At 41.6% G+C, this 12,616-nt stretch overlaps 4 non-coding genes across 4 annotated transcripts; all 4 read right to left on the reverse strand.

Annotated features, from left to right (window-relative positions):
* Positions 1-4,109: 4,109 nt before the first annotated feature.
* TRNAP-UGG (transfer RNA proline (anticodon UGG)) lies at positions 4,110-4,181 on the reverse strand. Its single transcript has one exon. It is a non-coding gene; the product is annotated as a tRNA-Pro (tRNA).
* Positions 4,182-8,892: 4,711 nt separating this feature from the next.
* On the reverse strand, positions 8,893-8,964 carry TRNAP-GGG (transfer RNA proline (anticodon GGG)). The gene has a single exon. It is a non-coding gene; the product is annotated as a tRNA-Pro (tRNA).
* Positions 8,965-10,934: 1,970 nt separating this feature from the next.
* TRNAV-CAC (transfer RNA valine (anticodon CAC)) lies at positions 10,935-11,007 on the reverse strand. The gene has a single exon. It is a non-coding gene; the product is annotated as a tRNA-Val (tRNA).
* Positions 11,008-11,279: 272 nt separating this feature from the next.
* On the reverse strand, positions 11,280-11,351 carry TRNAP-UGG (transfer RNA proline (anticodon UGG)). The gene has a single exon. It is a non-coding gene; the product is annotated as a tRNA-Pro (tRNA).
* Between the last annotated feature and the right edge of the window lie 1,265 nt (positions 11,352-12,616).

Below are 12,616 nucleotides of genomic sequence, written 5' to 3' on the forward strand. Positions count from 1 at the left end.
GGTCCTGCTGACTATCATAGGATTGCTTGTAAAAGTGGCCAGGGTCAGAGGAAAAGCTGCCAACACTTCTTAGCGTTCTCTATAGATGCAGCCATTTTCTGTGACTGTAATTTCGGCCTTTTCCCAGAAGTCTCTATTCTGCCTATGCAAATTAACAAAAGCAGTGCTTATTCCTCACTTGCTCAAATGTCCTTCCTGTCCAGAAAGCTCTGATTAAGCATGCTTATTTTCTTTTTCTGGGATATTTTAAATTGTTTCGCTGTCCAGTCTGTGGCAGTAGAAAGCTGCTTATGATGCCAGGTTTTGATGAATCCCCAAGGTACAAGTACAGAGGAATATATCAGTCTCTAGGATATGGAACTTTTAGCTAACACATCACAATATGTGATGCTTGCCAAGAAAACACTACATTCTGGAGCGCTGATGATCAGAACATTCTGCTCCTGAAGGATAGAAAAGACAGCTTGATTGAAATAAAGTCTGTTTATATTGACGCTCTCTCTCTCCCTATATATACATACATGCATACACACACACACACAGGTATGTCATGCATTTCTTCAGATTTGTTTCAACCATTTACCATTTATTGGAGAATCCCTACTTTTCAAGTGACTGCAAATGAAGTCATCTCTGGCACTTTTTGTGCAAAGTAAGAGACACACATGACACCTTTTTATAAAAGTCATCGGTTTCTTTGTTACTGTGTACTTTCAAAGCATGGGGCTTTCACACGTCAGGTAAACCTGATTACCACTACACAACAAAAGCAGATGCAGCTTTCTTATCTATGTCGTGATAGAACAGTTGTGAATTGAGTAGAAGAAGGGCCCTGATGTGATACTTATTACATGCAGCCTGTAAGATAGTCAAACATGCAGGCTAGGAAGGAAGATGCAAATATCAATGTATTAGAAAAACACCTAAAGGCGAGTGATATGCTTTCATTCATGCATGGCTAGGAAAAATCGCCATACTGTTGCAAACATTCTTACACCACCAACTGGAAATAAATGATTCTGACATTAAACGTAAAGGTGACAATGCATTTGTATCATCACCCTGAGAAGGATCATCTTGGAATTGAGCCGAGGGCCTCTGCACTCAAAGCCAGAAACACTCCACTAAAATAAGATTCCTGTTGGTGCCAACAATTCTCCATGTTAATGCTTGTTCTAGGTGAGCAGTGAACCGATTGCAGGGCTCTTTTGAAAGCAAGGTCTGAGAACCAACAGATACATCCACACGCCGATTACTTTAGTGTTTTGAGAGAATTCCCTTTCTTGGAACGAGATTGCATGAAATAATCTTCAGGGCTTGGACAATTCCATGGCAAAACGGCACCTATCAACATTGTAGCCAACACAATATAACAACTGTTTCTGCCCGGTTTCGAACCGGGGACCTTTCACGTGTGAGGCGAACGTGATAACCACTACATTACAGAAACAGATACCTACAGTTGATTTTTCTGTAATGAAACTGCTCCGAACTGGCTATTCCATGGGCCTCTGGCTTTAGATTTCTTTCATGCAACCTGCCCGACATCCCTAGCTGAACGCTCGTACATGCCATGCAAGACCAGATGTTTGGTATTAGCTCAGACTGGGCAGGGCTGAAGCATGAGACTCTAGCAAAGAATTATCCACTACTGCAAAGAAAAAATTGATGTTGGTTTTGAAACGCAAACTTCAAAACAACTTGAAAAGAGTACCAAGAAAAGGGCTCGTCCGGGATTTGAACCTGGGACCTCTCGCACCCAAAGCGAGAATCATACCCCTAGACCAACGAGCCCTCAAAATCCTCTTACCTCTCAAAAGCTAATACCGGCTCTAAGCCCGCAATGAAGATCATGCTGGTATCTTTATGATGCTTGGTCTGTGAATACGCATGAAAGTCAGTCTCAACTTACCCTTTCTCAAACGATAGCACTATCATTTACAAGTGTCTCCTTTTATTCCGTCCCAGCTTTGGACACGTCTTACAGGAAGTCAGCCCTTATTTATATATTTCTGCAGTGGCTGAAGCTTAATGAGAAAGAGTAACAAGTTGTCCATAACAACATAAGAAACACATTGTGCATTTTCTCTCAAATACTCCTTCACTTTGTGCCAAAAAAAATACCAAGGTGAATACCTAGGCCACAGATTCAAGCTAAAGATCTTCCTGCTGAATGCAAGGCGCAATAAAAACTGCATATCGCTGGACTAAAGCATTCCTTGCATAGCCTCTAACATCATAACATAACTGAGCTGCTAGCAGCAAGCTAACCAATACCTTTCTGAAATGAGAATGACATGTGCTTATCGGCTCGATCAGGGCTCGATCAGGTGAGATTTAGAAAAGGTGGAAAGGGTCCAAGTGGATGCCCCTTCCTTTTTAGGGTGGGTCCTGCTGACTATCATAGGATTGCTTGTAAAAGTGGCCAGGGTCAGAGGAAAAGCTGCCAACACTTCTTAGCGTTCTCTATAGATGCAGCCATTTTCTGTGACTGTAATTTCGGCCTTTTCCCAGAAGTCTCTATTCTGCCTATGCAAATTAACAAAAGCAGTGCTTATTCCTCACTTGCTCAAATGTCCTTCCTGTCCAGAAAGCTCTGATTAAGCATGCTTATTTTCTTTTTCTGGGATATTTTAAATTGTTTCGCTGTCCAGTCTGTGGCAGTAGAAAGCTGCTTATGATGCCAGGTTTTGATGAATCCCCAAGGTACAAGTACAGAGGAATATATCAGTCTCTAGGATATGGAACTTTTAGCTAAAACATCACAATATGTGATGCTTGCCAAGAAAACACTACATTCTGGAGCGCTGATGATCAGAACATTCTGCTCCTGAAGGATAGAAAAGACAGCTTGATTGAAATAAAGTCTGTTTATATTGACGCTCTCTCTCTCCCTATATATACATACATGCGTACACACACACACACAGGTATGTCATGCATTTCTTCAGATTTGTTTCAACCATTTACCATTTATTGGAGAATCCCTACTTTTCAAGTGACTGCAAATGAAGTCATCTCTGGCACTTTTTGTGCAAAGTAAGAGACACACATGACACCTTTTTATAAAAGTCATCGGTTTCTTTGTTACTGTGTACTTTCAAAGCATGGGGCTTTCACACGTCAGGTAAACCTGATTACCACTACACAACAAAAGCAGATGCAGCTTTCTTATCTATGTCGTGATAGAACAGTTGTGAATTGAGTAGAAGAAGGGCCCTGATGTGATACTTATTACATGCAGCCTGTAAGATAGTCAAACATGCAGGCTAGGAAGGAAGATGCAAATATCAATGTATTAGAAAAACACCTAAAGGCGAGTGATATGCTTTCATTCATGCATGGCTAGGAAAAATCGCCATACTGTTGCAAACATTCTTACACCACCAACTGGAAATAAATGATTCTGACATTAAACGTAAAGGTGACAATGCATTTGTATCATCACCTTGAGAAGGATCATCTTGGAATTGAGCCGAGGGCCTCTGCACTCAAAGCCAGAAACACTCCACTAAAATAAGATTCCTGTTGGTGCCAACAATTCTCCATGTTAATGCTTGTTCTAGGTGAGCAGTGAACCGATTGCAGGGCTCTTTTGAAAGCAAGGTCTGAGAACCAACAGATACATCCACACGCCGATTACTTTAGTGTTTTGAGAGAATTCCCTTTCTTGGAACAAGATTGCATGAAATAATCTTCAGGGCTTGGACAATTCCATGGCAAAACGGCACCTATCAACATTGTAGCCAACACAATATAACAACTGTTTCTGCCCGGTTTCGAACCGGGGACCTTTCGCGTGTGAGGCAAACGTGATAACCACTACACTACAGAAACAGATACCTACAGTTGATTTTTCTGTAATGAAACTGCTCCGAACTGGCTATTCCATGGGCCTCTGGCTTTAGATTTCTTTCATGCAACCTGCCCGACATCCCTAGCTGAACGCTCGTACATGCCATGCAAGACCAGATGTTTGGTATTAGCTCAGACTGGGCAGGGCTGAAGCATGAGACTCTAGCAAAGAATTATCCACTACTGCAAAGAAAAAATTGATGTTGGTTTTGAAACGCAAACTTCAAAACAACTTGAAAAGAGTACCAAGAAAAGGGCTCGTCCGGGATTTGAACCCGGGACCTCTCGCACCCAAAGCGAGAATCATACCCCTAGACCAACGAGCCCTCAAAATCCTCTTACCTCTCAAAAGCTAATACCGGCTCTAAGCCCGCAATGAAGATCATGCTGGTATCTTTATGATGCTTGGTCTGTGAATACGCATGAAAGTCAGTCTCAACTTACCCTTTCTCAAACGATAGCACTATCATTTACAAGTGTCTCCTTTTATTCCGTCCCAGCTTTGGACACGTCTTACAGGAAGTCAGCCCTTATTTATATATTTCTGCAGTGGCTGAAGCTTAATGAGAAAGAGTAACAAGTTGTTCATAACAACATAAGAAACACATTGTGCATTTTCTCTCAAATACTCCTTCACTTTGTGCCAAAAAAAATACCAAGGTGAATACCTAGGCCACAGATTCAAGCTAAAGATCTTCCTGCTGAATGCAAGGCGCAATAAAAACTGCATATCGCTGGACTAAAGCATTCCTTGCATAGCCTCTAACATCATAACATAACTGAGCTGCTAGCAGCAAGCTAACCAATACCTTTCTGAAATGAGAATGACATGTGCTTATCGGCTCGATCAGGGCTCGATCAGGCGAGATTTAGAAAAGGTGGAAAGGGTCCAAGTGGATGCCCCTTCCTTTTTAGGGTGGGTCCTGCTGACTATCATAGGATTGCTTGTAAAAGTGGCCAGGGTCAGAGGAAAAGCTGCCAACACTTCTTAGCGTTCTCTATAGATGCAGCCATTTTCTGTGACTGTAATTTCGGCCTTTTCCCAGAAGTCTCTATTCTGCCTATGCAAATTAACAAAAGCAGTGCTTATTCCTCACTTGCTCAAATGTCCTTCCTGTCCAGAAAGCTCTGATTAAGCATGCTTATTTTCTTTTTCTGGGATATTTTAAATTGTTTCGCTGTCCAGTCTGTGGCAGTAGAAAGCTGCTTATGATGCCAGGTTTTGATGAATCCCCAAGGTACAAGTACAGAGGAATATATCAGTCTCTAGGATATGGAACTTTTAGCTAAAACATCACAATATGTGATGCTTGCCAAGAAAACACTACATTCTGGAGCGCTGATGATCAGAACATTCTGCTCCTGAAGGATAGAAAAGACAGCTTGATTGAAATAAAGTCTGTTTATATTGACGCTCTCTCTCTCCCTATATATACATACATGCGTACACACACACACACAGGTATGTCATGCATTTCTTCAGATTTGTTTCAACCATTTACCATTTATTGGAGAATCCCTACTTTTCAAGTGACTGCAAATGAAGTCATCTCTGGCACTTTTTGTGCAAAGTAAGAGACACACATGACACCTTTTTATAAAAGTCATCGGTTTCTTTGTTACTGTGTACTTTCAAAGCATGGGGCTTTCACACGTCAGGTAAACCTGATTACCACTACACAACAAAAGCAGATGCAGCTTTCTTATCTATGTCGTGATAGAACAGTTGTGAATTGAGTAGAAGAAGGGCCCTGATGTGATACTTATTACATGCAGCCTGTAAGATAGTCAAACATGCAGGCTAGGAAGGAAGATGCAAATATCAATGTATTAGAAAAACACCTAAAGGCGAGTGATATGCTTTCATTCATGCATGGCTAGGAAAAATCGCCATACTGTTGCAAACATTCTTACACCACCAACTGGAAATAAATGATTCTGACATTAAACGTAAAGGTGACAATGCATTTGTATCATCACCTTGAGAAGGATCATCTTGGAATTGAGCCGAGGGCCTCTGCACTCAAAGCCAGAAACACTCCACTAAAATAAGATTCCTGTTGGTGCCAACAATTCTCCATGTTAATGCTTGTTCTAGGTGAGCAGTGAACCGATTGCAGGGCTCTTTTGAAAGCAAGGTCTGAGAACCAACAGATACATCCACACGCCGATTACTTTAGTGTTTTGAGAGAATTCCCTTTCTTGGAACGAGATTGCATGAAATAATCTTCAGGGCTTGGACAATTCCATGGCAAAACGGCACCTATCAACATTGTAGCCAACACAATATAACAACTGTTTCTGCCCGGTTTCGAACCGGGGACCTTTCGCGTGTGAGGCAAACGTGATAACCACTACACTACAGAAACAGATACCTACAGTTGATTTTTCTGTAATGAAACTGCTCCGAACTGGCTATTCCATGGGCCTCTGGCTTTAGATTTCTTTCATGCAACCTGCCCGACATCCCTAGCTGAACGCTCGTACATGCCATGCAAGACCAGATGTTTGGTATTAGCTCAGACTGGGCAGGGCTGAAGCATGAGACTCTAGCAAAGAATTATCCACTACTGCAAAGAAAAAATTGATGTTGGTTTTGAAACGCAAACTTCAAAACAACTTGAAAAGAGTACCAAGAAAAGGGCTCGTCCGGGATTTGAACCCGGGACCTCTCGCACCCAAAGCGAGAATCATACCCCTAGACCAACAAGCCCTCAAAATCCTCTTACCTCTCAAAAGCTAATACCGGCTCTAAGCCCGCAATGAAGATCATGCTGGTATCTTTATGATGCTTGGTCTGTGAATACGCATGAAAGTCAGTCTCAACTTACCCTTTCTCAAACGATAGCACTATCATTTACAAGTGTCTCCTTTTATTCCGTCCCAGCTTTGGACACGTCTTACAGGAAGTCAGCCCTTATTTATATATTTCTTCAGTGGCTGAAGCTTAATGAGAAAGAGTAACAAGTTGTTCATAACAACATAAGAAACACATTGTGCATTTTCTCTTAAATACTCCTTCACTTTGTGCCAAAAGAAATACCAAGGTGAATACCTAGGCCACAGATTCAAGCTAAAGATCTTCCTGCTGAATGCAAGGCGCAATAAAAACTGCATATCGCTGGACTAAAGCATTCCTTGCATAGCCTCTAACATCATAACATAACTGAGCTGCTAGCAGCAAGCTAACCAATACCTTTCTGAAATGAGAATGACATGTGCTTATCTGCTCAATCAGTGCTCAATTTGCTCGATCAGGCGAGATTTAGAAAAGGTGGAAAGGGTCCAAGTGGATGCCCCTTCCTTTTTAGGGTGGGTCCTGCTGACTATCATAGGATTGCTTGTAAAAGTGGCCAGGGTCAGAGGAAAAGCTGCCAACACTTCTTAGCGTTCTCTATAGATGCAGCCATTTTCTGTGACTGTAATTTCGGCCTTTTCCCAGAAGTCTCTATTCTGCCTATGCAAATTAACAAAAGCAGTGCTTATTCCTCACTTGCTCAAATGTCCTTCCTGTCCAGAAAGCTCTGATTAAGCATGCTTATTTTCTTTTTCTGGGATATTTTAAATTGTTTCGCTGTCCAGTCTGTGGCAGTAGAAAGCTGCTTATGATGCCAGGTTTTGATGAATCCCCAAGGTACAAGTACAGAGGAATATATCAGTCTCTAGGATATGGAACTTTTAGCTAACACATCACAATATGTGATGCTTGCCAAGAAAACACTACATTCTGGAGCGCTGATGATCAGAACATTCTGCTCCTGAAGGATAGAAAAGACAGCTTGATTGAAATAAAGTCTGTTTATATTGACGCTCTCTCTCTCCCTATATATACATACATGCATACACACACACACACAGGTATGTCATGCATTTCTTCAGATTTGTTTCAACCATTTACCATTTATTGGAGAATCCCTACTTTTCAAGTGACTGCAAATGAAGTCATCTCTGGCACTTTTTGTGCAAAGTAAGAGACACACATGACACCTTTTTATAAAAGTCATCGGTTTCTTTGTTACTGTGTACTTTCAAAGCATGGGGCTTTCACACGTCAGGTAAACCTGATTACCACTACACAACAAAAGCATATGCAGCTTTCTTATCTATGTCGTGATAGAACAGTTGTGAATTGAGTAGAAGAAGGGCCCTGATGTGATACTTATTACATGCAGCCTGTAAGATAGTCAAACATGCAGGCTAGGAAGGAAGATGCAAATATCAATGTATTAGAAAAACACCTAAAGGCGAGTGATATGCTTTCATTCATGCATGGCTAGGAAAAATCGCCATACTGTTGCAAACATTCTTACACCACCAACTGGAAATAAATGATTCTGACATTAAACGTAAAGGTGACAATGCATTTGTATCATCACCTTGAGAAGGATCATCTTGGAATTGAGCCGAGGGCCTCTGCACTCAAAGCCAGAAACACTCCACTAAAATAAGATTCCTGTTGGTGCCAACAATTCTCCATGTTAATGCTTGTTCTAGGTGAGCAGTGAACCGATTGCAGGGCTCTTTTGAAAGCAAGGTCTGAGAACCAACAGATACATCCACACGCCGATTACTTTAGTGTTTTGAGAGAATTCCCTTTCTTGGAACGAGATTGCATGAAATAATCTTCAGGGCTTGGACAATTCCATGGCAAAACGGCACCTATCAACATTGTAGCCAACACAATATAACAACTGTTTCTGCCCGGTTTCGAACCGGGGACCTTTCGCGTGTGAGGCAAACGTGATAACCACTACACTACAGAAACAGATACCTACAGTTGATTTTTCTGTAATGAAACTGCTCCGAACTGGCTATTCCATGGGCCTCTGGCTTTAGATTTCTTTCATGCAACCTGCCCGACATCCCTAGCTGAACGCTCGTACATGCCATGCAAGACCAGATGTTTGGTATTAGCTCAGACTGGGCAGGGCTGAAGCATGAGACTCTAGCAAAGAATTATCCACTACTGCAAAGAAAAAATTGATGTTGGTTTTGAAACGCAAACTTCAAAACAACTTGAAAAGAGTACCAAGAAAAGGGCTCGTCCGGGATTTGAACCCGGGACCTCTCGCACCCCAAGCGAGAATCATACCCCTAGACCAACGAGCCCTCAAAATCCTCTTACCTCTCAAAAGCTAATACCGGCTCTAAGCCCGCAATGAAGATCATGCTGGTATCTTTATGATGCTTGGTCTGTGAATACGCATGAAAGTCAGTCTCAACTTACCCTTTCTCAAACGATAGCACTATCATTTACAAGTGTCTCCTTTTATTCCGTCCCAGCTTTGGACACGTCTTACAGGAAGTCAGCCCTTATTTATATATTTCTTCAGTGGCTGAAGCTTAATGAGAAAGAGTAACAAGTTGTTCATAACAACATAAGAAACACATTGTGCATTTTCTCTTAAATACTCCTTCACTTTGTGCCAAAAGAAATACCAAGGTGAATACCTAGGCCACAGATTCAAGCTAAAGATCTTCCTGCTGAATGCAAGGCGCAATAAAAACTGCATATCGCTGGACTAAAGCATTCCTTGCATAGCCTCTAACATCATAACATAACTGAGCTGCTAGCAGCAAGCTAACCAATACCTTTCTGAAATGAGAATGACATGTGCTTATCTGCTCAATCAGTGCTCAATCAGGCGAGATTTAGAAAAGGTGGAAAGGGTCCAAGTGGATGCCCCTTCCTTTTTAGGGTGGGTCCTGCTGACTATCATAGGATTGCTTGTAAAAGTGGCCAGGGTCAGAGGAAAAGCTGCCAACACTTCTTAGCGTTCTCTATAGATGCAGCCATTTTCTGTGACTGTAATTTCGGCCTTTTCCCAGAAGTCTCTATTCTGCCTATGCAAATTAACAAAAGCAGTGCTTATTCCTCACTTGCTCAAATGTCCTTCCTGTCCAGAAAGCTCTGATTAAGCATGCTTATTTTCTTTTTCTGGGATATTTTAAATTGTTTCGCTGTCCAGTCTGTGGCAGTAGAAAGCTGCTTATGATGCTAGGTTTTGATGAATCCCCAAGGTACAAGTACAGAGGAATATATCAGTCTCTAGGATATGGAACTTTTAGCTAACACATCACAATATGTGATGCTTGCCAAGAAAACACTACATTCTGGAGCGCTGATGATCAGAACATTCTGCTCCTGAAGGATAGAAAAGACAGCTTGATTGATATAAAGTCTGTTTATATTGACGCTCTCTCTCTCCCTATATATACATACATGCATACACACACACACACAGGTATGTCATGCATTTCTTCAGATTTGTTTCAACCATTTACCATTTATTGGAGAATCCCTACTTTTCAAGTGACTGCAAATGAAGTCATCTCTGGCACTTTTTGTGCAAAGTAAGAGACACACATGACACCTTTTTATAAAAGTCATCGGTTTCTTTGTTACTGTGTACTTTCAAAGCATGGGGCTTTCACACGTCAGGTAAACCTGATTACCACTACACAACAAAAGCAGATGCAGCTTTCTTATCTATGTCGTGATAGAACAGTTGTGAATTGAGTAGAAGAAGGGCCCTGATGTGATACTTATTACATGCAGCCTGTAAGATAGTCAAACATGCAGGCTAGGAAGGAAGATGCAAATATCAATGTATTAGAAAAACACCTAAAGGCGAGTGATATGCTTTCATTCATGCATGGCTAGGAAAAATCGCCATACTGTTGCAAACATTCTTACACCACCAACTGGAAATAAATGATTCTGACATTAAACGTAAAGGTGACAATGCATTTGTATCATCACCTTGAGAAGGATCATCTTGGAATTGAGCCGAGGGCCTCTGCACTCAAAGCCAGAAACACTCCACTAAAATAAGATTCCTGTTGGTGCCAACAATTCTCCATGTTAATGCTTGTTCTAGGTGAGCAGTGAACCGATTGCAGGGCTCTTTTGAAAGCAAGGTCTGAGAACCAACAGATACATCCACACGCCGATTACTTTAGTGTTTTGAGAGAATTCCCTTTCTTGGAACGAGATTGCATGAAATAATCTTCAGGGCTTGGACAATTCCATGGCAAAACGGCACCTATCAACATTGTAGCCAACACAATATAACAACTGTTTCTGCCCGGTTTCGAACCGGGGACCTTTCGCGTGTGAGGCGAACGTGATAACCACTACACTACAGAAACAGATACCTACAGTTGATTTTTCTGTAATGAAACTGCTCCGAACTGGCTATTCCATGGGCCTCTGGCTTTAGATTTCTTTCATGCAACCTGCCCGACATCCCTAGCTGAACGCTCGTACATGCCATGCAAGACCAGATGTTTGGTATTAGCTCAGACTGGGCAGGGCTGAAGCATGAGACTCTAGCAAAGAATTATCCACTACTGCAAAGAAAAAATTGATGTTGGTTTTGAAACGCAAACTTCAAAACAACTTGAAAAGAGTACCAAGAAAAGGGCTCGTCCGGGATTTGAACCCGGGACCTCTCGCACCCAAAGCGAGAATCATACCCCTAGACCAACGAGCCCTCAAAATCCTCTTACCTCTCAAAAGCTAATACCGGCTCTAAGCCCGCAATGAAGATCATGCTGGTATCTTTATGATGCTTGGTCTGTGAATACGCATGAAAGTCAGTCTCAACTTACCCTTTCTCAAACGATAGCACTATCAAGTGTCTCCTTTTATTCCGTCCCAGCTTTGGACACGTCTTACAGGAAGTCAGCCCTTATTTATATATTTCTGCAGTGGCTGAAGCTTAATGAGAAAGAGTAACAAGTTGTTCATAACAACATAAGAAACACATTGTGCATTTTCTCTCAAATACTCCTTCACTTTGTGCCAAAAGAAATACCAAGGTGAATACCTAGGCCACAGATTCAAGCTAAAGATCTTCCTGGTGAAGGCAAGGCGCAATAAAAACTGCATATCGCTGGACTAAAGCATTCCTTGCATAGCCTCTAACATCATAACATAACTGAGCTGCTAGCAGCAAGCTAACCAATACCTTTCTGAAATGAGAATGACATGTGCTTATCTGCTCAATCAGTGCTCAATCAGGCGAGATTTAGAAAAGGTGGAAAGGGTCCAAGTGGATGCCCCTTCCTTTTTAGGGTGGGTCCTGCTGACTATCATAGGATTGCTTGTAAAAGTGGTCAGGGTCAGAGGAAAAGCTGCCAACACTTCTTAGCGTTCTCTATAGATGCAGCCATTTTCTGTGACTGTAATTTCGGCCTTTTCCCAGAAGTCTCTATTCTGCCTATGCAAATTAACAAAAGCAGTGCTTATTCCTCACTTGCTCAAAGGTCCTTCCTGTCCAGAAAGCTCTGATTAAGCATGCTTATTTTCTTTTTCTGGGATATTTTAAATTGTTTCGCTGTCCAGTCTCTGGCAGTAGAAAGCTGCTTATGATGCCAGGTTTTGATGAATCCCCAAGGTACAAGTACAGAGGAATATATCAGTCTCTAGGATATGGAACTTTTAGCTAACACATCACAATATGTGATGCTTGCCAAGAAAACACTACATTCTGGAGCGCTGATGATGAGAACATTCTGCTCCTGAAGGATAGAAAAGACAGCTTGATTGAAATAAAGTCTGTTTATATTGACGCTCTCTCTCTCCCTATATATACATACATGCGTACACACACACACACAGGTATGTCATGCATTTCTTCAGATTTGTTTCAACCATTTACCATTTATTGGAGAATCCCTACTTTTCAAGTGACTGCAAATGAAGTCATCTCTGGCACTTTTTGTGCAAAGTAAGAGACGCACATGACACCTTTTT

This window comes from Triturus cristatus, chromosome 8 (assembly GCF_964204655.1).
Source record: "Triturus cristatus chromosome 8, aTriCri1.1, whole genome shotgun sequence".
Lineage (NCBI taxonomy): Eukaryota > Metazoa > Chordata > Amphibia > Caudata > Salamandridae > Triturus > Triturus cristatus.